The sequence below is a fragment of the Ctenocephalides felis genome, unplaced genomic scaffold, assembly GCF_003426905.1.
Source record: "Ctenocephalides felis isolate EL2017-DRISC unplaced genomic scaffold, ASM342690v1 CF-g0.4_SCAFFOLD_00845, whole genome shotgun sequence".
Taxonomy (NCBI): domain Eukaryota; kingdom Metazoa; phylum Arthropoda; class Insecta; order Siphonaptera; family Pulicidae; genus Ctenocephalides; species Ctenocephalides felis.
In genome coordinates, this window is record NW_020536999.1 from 45,917,885 (window position 1) to 45,929,684 (window position 11,800).

At 30.7% G+C, this 11,800-nt stretch overlaps 1 pseudogene; it reads left to right on the plus strand.

Annotated features, from left to right (window-relative positions):
- The first annotated feature begins 1,608 nt into the window (after window positions 1–1,608).
- LOC113363272 lies at window positions 1,609–7,086 on the plus strand (annotated as a pseudogene).
- The last annotated feature ends 4,714 nt before the right edge of the window (window positions 7,087–11,800 follow it).

The window sequence follows — 11,800 nt, forward strand, 5'->3', positions numbered from 1 at the left end:
TTTTATAGAGATTTTAACAATAAGTATAAATTTTGTTTACATTCCTATGGGTTCCGTACCAATGTTTATCAGATAGACGGCAACGCGGGCGCTTACGCGCTTGGATATTTCGTCTCTATGCAGTACGATTGCTTTAAAAAAAGTTCAGAATTTCCAAAATATAAAAAACATTTTTTTTAAAAAAGTCCTTGTTTTTCTAATAAAGTAAATTACTGGCAAAAATTTATAGTTTTTCAAAAATCTAATTTTTTCAAGTAAATTTTTAATGTTAATCTTTAAAAAAAATTTTTTTGGTACGGGAAGTTCCAGCAATTTGTCTTAAGGCACAATGCCATGCGCCGCCTACTAGTCTCTGCTCCATCTTGTATCTTTCGCCTTTAAGTAAGGTTTTTGTTTTTGTTTTTTGATTTTGCAAAAGCACACACACTAGTGTTTCGAAAAGTTTATGGAAGTTGACCATAGACCTTATACAATTTCATGGACTGCTAGTCCCCATACATTTCTCAAGTAAAAGTGTCAAAAGATGTTCTATGGTATGAGGGCAAACGAGGGTAATTTTGCGGCCGAGATATGTCAAACTCAATCGCTTGAACGTCAAATGAAAGTCCGTGTGTTCGAAATTGTTGGGAAAATATTATATATATACAATTTATGTTAAACTAATGAATGTAATGAACTATTTATATATTTATTTATTTATTTTAGTTATACAAACTGTTTAAGGAAGAAAATAAGAAAAAAAATAAAAAAATTTTTACATATTATAAAATTCACTGAAAATAAGAACAGTTCGCTAGAGCTATTATGGGAAATTAGAAAGCAACAATGAAATATTTGTTTAAATGTGATATATTTATTATTGGTGTTTAAAAAGCACAATTTTTGTGTGAAAGTGGCGTACATATTTATCATTTTGCTTTTTTTATGTTCTTCATGGTGCATTCTAATTGTTAAATACATTTTGCGACAAAGTTGATAAGGTCATGATAGTGCTGGACAAATTGCTGGAAATGGCTTGATCTAAAAAAATGTGCAAGTCCCAAGTCATCCAACTTTCGGAGAATCGTGCTTTCATATGAACTTTTGTACATTAAATTTAAAGAATTTCGAATTAGGGTTTCTATATAATATAATTTAAACATTTCATCGGAAGGATATGAAAGATATCCTCGATTTTTTATATCGATGAATGTCGAATTTCCCGGAATACTTGCGAAGCATTCAGAACAGGTTTTACTGCAATCAGGAACTTTACCACAGACCAAACACATTTTAGAAGACATTTTACTTTTAACAATTTTACAACAGGTATATTTTTATCCTCTTTTAGTTTAAAAACCCGAGCGATCAAACATCACGTGAACCCAAGTAACTGTAAAATTTAAGCGATCGAGTGCATTCGACTAATCTCGGTAAAGCTCGTGTTCGTATTTGACATATCTCGGCCGCAAAATTACCCTCGTATGCCCTCATACCATAGAACATCTTTTGACACTTTTTATGCGCTCAACTAGCAGTCCATGTATTGTATAAGGTCTATGAGGTTGACCATCTATGCATTCGAGCATTTCCATTTCCATCTCTGCTCACAACTTCTTTTGACAGCTACTTGACAGTTCGAATCCTAGTTCGAATACATTCAATTTTTAAGTGAAATCTTTAGTAAATATTAGATATTAAAATGCTATAATGATTCGTTTATTTTGTTTTCTGGCAATATTTAATAGTGGTTTTGCAAGTGATATAACCAGCACAGTTTTTGGAAGCCTCAGGGATGGAATACCAGCAGCATTTGGTGATTTCAATTCAGACGATTACAGATGTATTTGTATTAAGAAATAATAGTAAGACCATAGAAATATGTTAGCTACAAATCATGAGCCCCTTTTATCACCTGGTGATAAAATGCGCTGCCATTTTAAGCATAAAATCACCAGCGTAGTACCAGGAGACTTCGATGGGGATGCCTTGATGGATGTTATGGTAACTTGCAAAGAACATGATGATAATAAATTAGGTGTCCATGTTTTATGGGGTGGTAGACAATACTTAAATTGTAGTAATGAAGATCCTTTATTCTATACCCATGACCAACCTTTAGCTATTGATTATAACCAAGATATGATTGTCGACTTGTTTGCTTGGACTTCAACAGAAACCGTGTTTTCTGGATATTTGATAACTCTCGAACCAAGCCAAAGGTTGTTAATCTCCCAGCTTATGCTGATACTTATGGCGGTACCATGCACTATCCTATGAGATCCCCACATTCTAATGCTTTTGTCGATCTGAATCATGATTTTACCCCAGATCTATTTATAACAGCTGAGACTAAATTTGAGGTTTGGTATGGAGTAGACACAGACACCGAACCTAGATTTATGTATAATCATTCAATACAATTGCCGGTTGGGTCTTTGAATGGCCATGTAGGCCAAACCTTATTTTTGGATGTTGAACTGACAGGAAAGTTAGATTTGCTTGTACCTTTTTTTTGATGATAATTGTGTCAATAGTACTATACTAGTTTACAAAAACAACCGCTGGCATAATCTTCAGGTTAATTTTAAGGATGAGAACAATGTTGTTTGGGGCTTTTTAAGACCAGAAGATAACGACAAACCCTATAAATCAACTATTACCCTTCATGGTGGTGATTTTAACATGGACGGCTACCCAGATATTTTAGCCACTTTAAATCCTGTATCTCCTAAATCTTACCAACCACAATCATTTTTATTGGAAAATATACCTTGCACCAGTAACTGTGGTGCATTCGATCGCACATACACAGTACGCTGGAAAGGATTGTTGCCTTTTACCAACGGTACAATAATGTCTGTGTTTTATGACTTTTATCAAGATGGTATATTGGATGTTATATTAGTGCAAGAAAATCCTGTGAATAAATCTACACAAGTTGCTGCTTTTAGAAATACTTTGGATTATGATGCAAACTTTATCAAGATTATGGTATTGACAGGGCTCAAAAATGATGAAGATTCAAGCACTATCGGCCCTTTAGGAGATAAGAGGACATATGGTTAGTATTTTAATTATACACACACAATATATATATATATATATATATATATATATATATATACAGGGCCGGTCCTGCCTTGCATGCGATGCATGCAAAAAATGCGGGCGCACGCCTTAGGGGGCGCCAAAACGAGTTTCGGAAATTAAATTTATAATATATTATTTAAATTTTTTCCTAATATAATCTATCTACTAATAAATCTAGTATATTAAGTTATCAAATATCTCCCTTCCGTTTTTTTGCTCTTGGTTTATAAAAAGGCGGAAGGGAGATATTTGACAACCTTATACTTAATAGATTATAATAAACAATCTAACTTAACTATGAATAGGAAAAAGCACATTCAGTTTGCAATGTGATATCAGTAGAAACAATTAATTACTCTGCAAATTAGTAAATTATTGTTTTGCTTATTGTTTAATGTACTTATTAAACTTTTCTTCGTTTGAAGTTAATGTGGAATCGAAAAAGAAATTATCTAGAGTTCAATCCCGTAAGCGCAAACCTACAAAAATTTAAATTATTGGGCATTATTAATGAAAAACTTCGAGCTGATTTAGTTTGAACGAAACTTATTAAAAAATAGATACAAATTATAATAGAGAAAAATGGAAAATGGGAAGTCGGTGAATAGAAATTGGCTTATTAAGACCGAGAAACTGTTGAAAATGTTTCGCATCTGATAAGCTTTGAAAGTTGAAGACATGCGTGGCTAGGTTTATGGAAATGGAGGAGATATGAAAAAATAAGCAAAATGTACTCAGAAACAAAAATCGTTTTTCTATAACTAGTGGTGCTCATACTAAATTTAATTATTAACTAAGTAGAAATAATACAGATACAAATATAATTGTGTTTTGTTTTCAATATAATTCAGGAAATATGTAAATTCTTTGCATCTTTTAAAATACGTTAAAAATTTAACTTAAAAACAACAATCTGAATCAGATGAGAAAGTAAATATAAATACAATTCGGCCCTTACGGTATCAATAAGGAGAAGTTTACGATGCAATTTTGGATATTGTAAATAATGAAAAATAAAATTAAAATAAAATTTAAAAAATTCAACATGCAAAACGAGTCCTATGTTTAAAAATGAAATAAGTAGAATGTTTCAAAGCCCAAATATTAATATTACATATATGTTAGAAATACTTGAAAATGTAAAATATTTGATTATGGTCAACTCGCAAATTACTTGGATTTTCTAAATAAAATTAAAATCAATGTATTTAATACGCTTTTAGATTATATCTAATTGAATTGAATAAATTTAAAAAAAATTACGTAAATGTTTATATAAATTTAATGATAAATGTTAAAAAATTTAAAATTATTGGGGGGGGGGCGCTAGAACAAATCTTGCATGCGGGCGCTGAGGACCCCAGGACCGGCCCTGTATATATATATATATATATATATATATATATATATACACATATATGTATATGTGGATGGAATTTTGGAGAGTATTAAACAAACATAATTTTTTTAATACTATCTCAATGTAAATGTTTATTATTACAAACCTTTGCTTATTCGATTTTTCAATATTTTTTTGAAATCTAGTAATTGTGGTTTTATTACGTTATAGGTTGGAAAAATAGGTTTTTCCAATATAAATTGGGTTGCAATCTAAACAAAATTAAATTTTATTTTGTTTAAATATCTCTAAATTAGAATAAAGCATTTTGTACTTTTATTTTATTTTCCAATGATTATATTTTTATTGATTAATTTAATTAATTATATAAAATTCATTAATTTTTTATATTTAATGATGATCAAATATTTGATAAGAGTTTAAGGATTATTTTAATTTTTACTAAAAAAATCCTTCTTATAATAAAACATGTACTTGTATTTAGATTTTAATTTATGATAAGGATTATTGAGATTGATGGTTCTCGGTTCTAACAATGATCAAGATATTCGTAAGTTAAAGCATTTCCTAAAATTAAAGATGTAGTGACTATTTTACCTCAAATTATAATGATGATGAACAGTTCATTTAAATTCATAGTGTTAACTTACCGTAGGATAAGTTATAGTAATGGGCCGAAAATCGAAAATGAAAATTTTTGCAAATCTTCACGTTTAAGAGGTTTCTGAACATTTGGCATACCTAAGAAAAAATGGATGTGAGTGTAGTTTTGTATGAATGGATACAATTTTTCGCCCACGTTTTCAGGTGCACGGATCAACCGATTTGAATGATTTAAAAAACATTCGATTCCTACTGATAGGGAGTTGTGCTGATTAGTTTTTGGCAAAGGCAGGTCCAGCCATTTCGCAGATACGGAGCAATGAGTGCAGAAAATAGAAATCGACATTTTGAGAGAATGGGGCATCCGATTTGAATAATTCAAAAAACATTCAATTTGTAATGATGGGTAAAAGAGGTGATTAGTTTTTAGCAAAGTTAGGTACAGCCATTTCGAGGATGCAGAGCTAAATTTGCTAAAAATGGCAGTTTTTGAGAGAACTAAGCGTCCGATTTGAACGATTCAAAGAACTTTTTGCTTGTTTTAACAAAATAATTGCTTTTGGACATTTTTTTTACACATTTTGCTCTGTATCTACGAAGCGGCTGGAGCTGCCTTTGCAAGAAACTAATTACCACTTCTCCCCGTCATTACGTATTTATTAGATCATTAAAACCGGATGCTCCGTACTCTCAAAAACTAGATTTCTATTTTCTGCACTCTTTGCTTTTTATCTCCGTAACTGCTGGACCTGCATTTACCCCCTGCCTTTGCCAAAAACTAATCAGCACATCTCCCTATCAATAGGAATCGAATGTTTTTTTAACCATTCAAATCGGTTGATCCGTGCGCCCAAAAACGTAAACGAAAAACTGTATCCATACATACATACATACGCACACACATACATACACACACACATCCTTTTTTCTGAGGTATGCCAAAATGTTCAGAAACCTTCAAAACGTGAAGAAATTTTCTTTTTCGATTTTTGGACGATTACAATAACTTACCCTACGGGAGGTTAAAGAAATTATTAAACTTTTCTTTAATTTTTTTTTCGTATTTCGAAAATAATGCAGATTTTAATTTTGGCTAAAGTTCAAAAACTCACTTATATACTTTAAATAAATAATTTTAACTTTGTAATTCAGTTTATATAATTTTTATGAATATTAGACAATGTTTACTGTATTTATAATAATCTATTTGAAAACATTTAAGATTTTTCGAACATTTTGTTACGGAACGGGAAATTTAAGCAATTTGCTTTAATGCACGACGCCATACACAACTAGTTAATTAATAGTTAGTAAAGGTATAACTTATCAACTACCATTTAATTTAATACATCATAAAAATATAGTAAGACCGGAAACAAAAATTTACTACTTTTGAGTTATTTTTAATTCTAGTGTTTATGCATTAATTTTTTTTTTCAGGAACAAATTTACCTGGCCCAAGAATAAAATACTACACAACGACTCAGGAAGGTCAACAGAGATCCGGAGTTTGCGCTCAGTTGCCTCAATCAGCATACTTTGCTCTGCACCTTCCTTATTCAATATTCGGCTTAGGACGAACCCCAAATTTCGTCGATTCTTTAACAGTAGGTTTGTCCAGTAGATCCAGATCGTGGACCCAGATCATTCCCAATTCACAAATGGTAATAATACCCTGGCCTCCTGCAGAACCTCTGAAATGGAAAAATCAACTGTTTGTGACTCCTAGTAAATTAATTTTGTTGAGTGTCGCCGCATTAACTGGAACCTGTGTACTGATTGCTTTGATAATTGTGATTTTACATTTAAAAGAAAGGAGAGAAGATAAGCTGGAAAAGCAGCAAGAATCTCATAGGTTCCATTTTGATGCTATGTAATAAATAGAATTTAGTCAATATACAAAATTCATTTTTTAATAAAAACTGTTTATGACTTTACGTGATGTAAATAATTGTAACATAAACTATATCATAGAATAAGTAATTTATTTACCCTTATTGATTATTTTATTAGATTTAGGCACAATTTTGTTAACTTCCAGCAATGCTATTGCGACATTAATAAAAATTATTTTATATAATAATGACAAGTTTTAGTAATTCGATAGAAAATTAATCGCAAAAAAAAGAAATTTTTTATATATCTTTACGTTTCAGAGGTTTCTGAACATTTTGGCATACCTTAGAAAAAATGTATGTATGTGTGTGTGTGTGCGGATACAAATTTTCTTCGACGATTTTGCGAACACGAATCAATGGATTTGAATAATTCAAAAAACATTCGATTCGTATTGACAAGAAGACGCGCTGATTAGTTTTTGGCGAGGGCAGGTTTAGCCGTTCCGAAGATCCGGGACAAAATACTTAATAATACTTATATACAGAACAAACTATATATAATAAAGGAGTGCGCGTAAAGTTCACACGCGATTGCAGTAAAACTTATTTGCTACTGTACAAGATGGCATTTGAGTGAAAATAAATACATCATATAACGATTTTGAATAATGTTTGTTAGTAATATGGTAACACTCGTGATGCACATATTTATCAGTGTCAACTATTATACACATTTAAATAATGATAAATTATGAATTATATATTTATAATAGCATTAAAAATATGTATAATATTTAAAAACAATAATATAAATAAAGTCATACTTCAAATATGACATGATCGGTTTGTCATTGTAATTAGCAATGAACCTTCATTAGAGAAATGAAGTAATTGCTGATTAATAAATTCTATAATATTCGTTCACATAGTGGATTATTTTAAACAACGCCTCAACAAATATTGTTTTGGAACTTCACTCATAATGTAATTGTGTTTTCGTGAAATTAAAAAGAACTTCGTGTAATTAAAATTGACATACATTCATTGACGGCTTGTATTTTTTTTTTACTTTTCCGCTGGCGATATAATCTCATTCTTTAAACAGCTGTAATATCTATCTTGCCTAAAAATATTTTTCATTTTAATACTTCAAAGATTTATAGAAAATACGAATAATATAGAAATAATTTTTAATCAACAAACTTACGTTTAGTACACGACACAAATATTTAATTTGCTTTACTATTTTCAAGGTACAGGGTAAAATATTATTCTGATTTGGGCATTTTCATTCAATCAATCAAGATTTGTACTACGATGTAACTTTGAAATGTTTATTTATCTATGCCGATTTCCTAGTTGATATCAGTACGCATACAACGTTGATGCCGGTACGCATACAACGACAGGTCTCTATTCGCATACACGACGACTAATTACAATCGACCTGCATAGAAATGATCTCATCGAGAGCGAATGACGAACAATTCGGGCGTAAAGGACTTCCGTTGCATTTGTACCAATTTGCACCCTAGTCGCGCCTAAAGAAGTTTTACTTCAATAATCTATGCATATATTAGAGAAATAGTTCATTGTGTTTATGTCGAAGTCTTCATGTATTAACCAATTCAGTACATATACTTTGGGACATTCAAATGATGATATACAAACACATTCAGTCTATTACAAAAGCCGCCTCGAGGATCATCCAAACCCACTTGCCAGAGAATTACGCCAGAGCGAGATTGAAAACGAAATGTTTGTATATTTATTTAATAATTGTTTGTATATAACATATGCATTTAATTGTTTTTATCTTAAATTATGCATTTATACTTGTTAATCTATCTCTGACAAAGGTCACATGATATTGTGTTTTTGAAGTCATTCTTTTTTAACACTACTGTTTCACTTGTTATCGATTTTAGAGGTCAGGTGTACTATATAATTAAACTAGTGGGGTGCATTGCATCGTGCCTTAAGGCCAATTGCTGGAACTTTCCGTACCGTAATTGAAAATCTTAGTACGGAAACCATAAAAATTTACACAAAATGTGTACACATTATTAAAATATCTATAAAATATCTGATAATTTGATGTAGTTTTATTATTATTATTTTTATTGAGAGTCCATAACCGCTAGACCTGCCTTCCCAAGAATTCGACCAGTTCATCTTATCAAACTCCGTTCACTTAAAAACTGAGTTACCGTTTTTGGAACTTTTTGCCCCGTATCTCCAAAACGGCTAGACCTGCCTATGCCAAAAACTAATTAACACGTGTCCTTATTAATAGGAATCGAATGTTTTAGAAATCGGTTGAATCGTGTTTCCGAAATCGTGGACGAAAATTTGTATCCACACACACACACACATGCATTCATTTTTTCTGATTATGAGGTATGCCAAAATATTCAGAAACCTCTGAAACGTGAAGGTATATAAAAATTTTCAATTTTCGATTTTTTTGCGATTACTATAACTTGCCCGACGGGAAGTTAAAAAGCATTCGATTTCTATTGATAGGGAGACGTGCTGATTAGTTTTTGGCAATGACAGTTCTAGCCGTTTCGGAGATAAGGAGCAAACAGTGCAGAAAATAGAATAGAAAATTAATTTTTTAGAGAAATGAGCATCCGATTTGAATTATCCAAAAAACATTCAATTTGCGATGATGAGGAGAAGTGGTGATTAGATTGTGGTGAAGGCAGGTCTAGTCGCTTCGGAGATGTGGAGCTAAACGTGCAAACAATGGGAGCTCTTGAGAGATCGAAGCATTTGATTCGAATCAGTCTAAAAACATTTTGCTTGTGTTGACAGTGTTAAAAAACGATCAGCTTTTGGAAGAGACAATTATCTTTTTTCTCAAAATTCAAAAAAATAATAATAAGTAAAAATGGCAAAAATGATTCGGATTTTAATATTAATTCCAACTGATATGTTAAAGCTCACTTATATACTTCAAATAAATAATTTTAACTATGCAATTCAGTTATAATTTCTTATATTTTAACTATAAAATATGAATAATAAAAGTTACAATATTTATAATAATCTATTTGAAAACTTTTCCAATATCTCATAACGGTACGGGAAATTCCTGCATTTTACCTTAATGCACGATACCATACACAACTAGTTTTGATAGTTATATTATATTTGATAGTTATAATATTAGTCGATATCATTTTTAACTTCCCGTAGGGTAAGTTATAGTAATCGCAAAAAAATCGAAAATGAAAATTTTTATATATCTTTACGTTTCAGAGTTTTCTGAACATTCTGACATACCTTAGAAAAAATGGATGTATGTGTGTGTGTATGTGTGTGTGTGCGTGTGTGTGTGCGGATACAAATCTTCGGCGGTTATTTCGGGAACTCGGTTCAACCGATTTCGATTATTCAAAAAACATTCGATTCGTATTGATAAGGAGACGTGCTGATTAGTTTTTGGCGGAGGCAGGTCTAGCCGTTTCGAAGATACGGGGCAAAAAGCGCTTAAAACGGTAACTCAGTTTTTAAGAGTACGGAGCGTCCGATTTTAATGATTCAAAAAACATTTTATTTGTATTGACAAGATGAAGAAGTGATCAGATTATCAGATATTTTATAGAGATTTTAACAATAAGTATAAATTTTGTTTACATTCTTATCGGTTCCGTACCAATGTTTATCCGTTAGACGGCAACGCGGCGCTTACGCGCTTCGATATTTTGTCTCTATGCGGTTGAAGCAGTACGATTGCTTTGAAAAAAAGTTCAGAATTTCCAAAATATTTCAAAATAAAGAAAACTTTTTTTTCAAAAAAGGTAAATTTTCCCAAAATTATATAGTTTCTCAAAAATCTAATTTTTTCAAAGTAAAATTTCTTCAAAAATGTTAATCTTTTTAAAAGAAAATAATTATTAGTACGGGAAGTTCCAGCAATTTGCCTTAAGGCACGATGCCCTAATTGCTTTAAGACAGAACTCCACTTACAGCTAGTTAAATACTATAGATTTTAATGTATATAAAAGTTTTGTTTTTTTTTAATTTCAATAATTATTACAACTGTTAAATTATTAACATTTAGTAATATTGATAAATAATAACATAAATTTAAATAAAATAAAAGTGCAAGAGATAAAATTTACATGAAAATAATATCCGTAATATGATTTGATATAAAATATAAGTAAATAATAATAAAAATAAAATTAATAAATAATATAAATAAAATTTCTGAATAATAAAATAATACTAGAAAAATAATAAAATATAACAAAATAACAATAATAAAAATAGTAAGATAATAATAATAATAATAATAATAATAATAATGTTAGCGTTTCCAAATAATTATTAGTACGGGAAGTTCAAGCAATTTGCCTTAAGGTACGATGCCCTAATTGCCTTAAGACAGAATTCCACCTACAGCTAGTTAAATACTATAGATTTCAATGTATATAAAAGTGACTTCTAGTTCTTATTATAGACGGTCAAAGTGTTGACCATGTACTATAGGGTACATAAATAGCTATTTATATTCATATTAGTGTATTAAAAACCAGCTTTTTTAATATTACAAGCAGACAGACACTCCAAATATTTTATATGTTTATTCTCCCCCAGCTCTCATACTATCCCGGTCTGTTGTGTTTTGAAATATCCAGCTCTCCATTTATTTTGATTAAACCCCTCACGCCATTGGTCAATTTGGATTTGTTTTCATAACTTTTGTCCGATATATAATATATAATGCTGATTCAAATCTGAAAAGGAACTAGTAGTAGTCGTTCGGTGCGATTAGACGGATTATCGGGCTCATCGTTCACACATTAACAGACATGGATGATTTGATAATTCGAACGGACGAGGATATCTTGATTTAATTATAAGTTGTTATCGTAGTTTCAAACACGTGTTTTTTGTAATAGAATCATAAAAG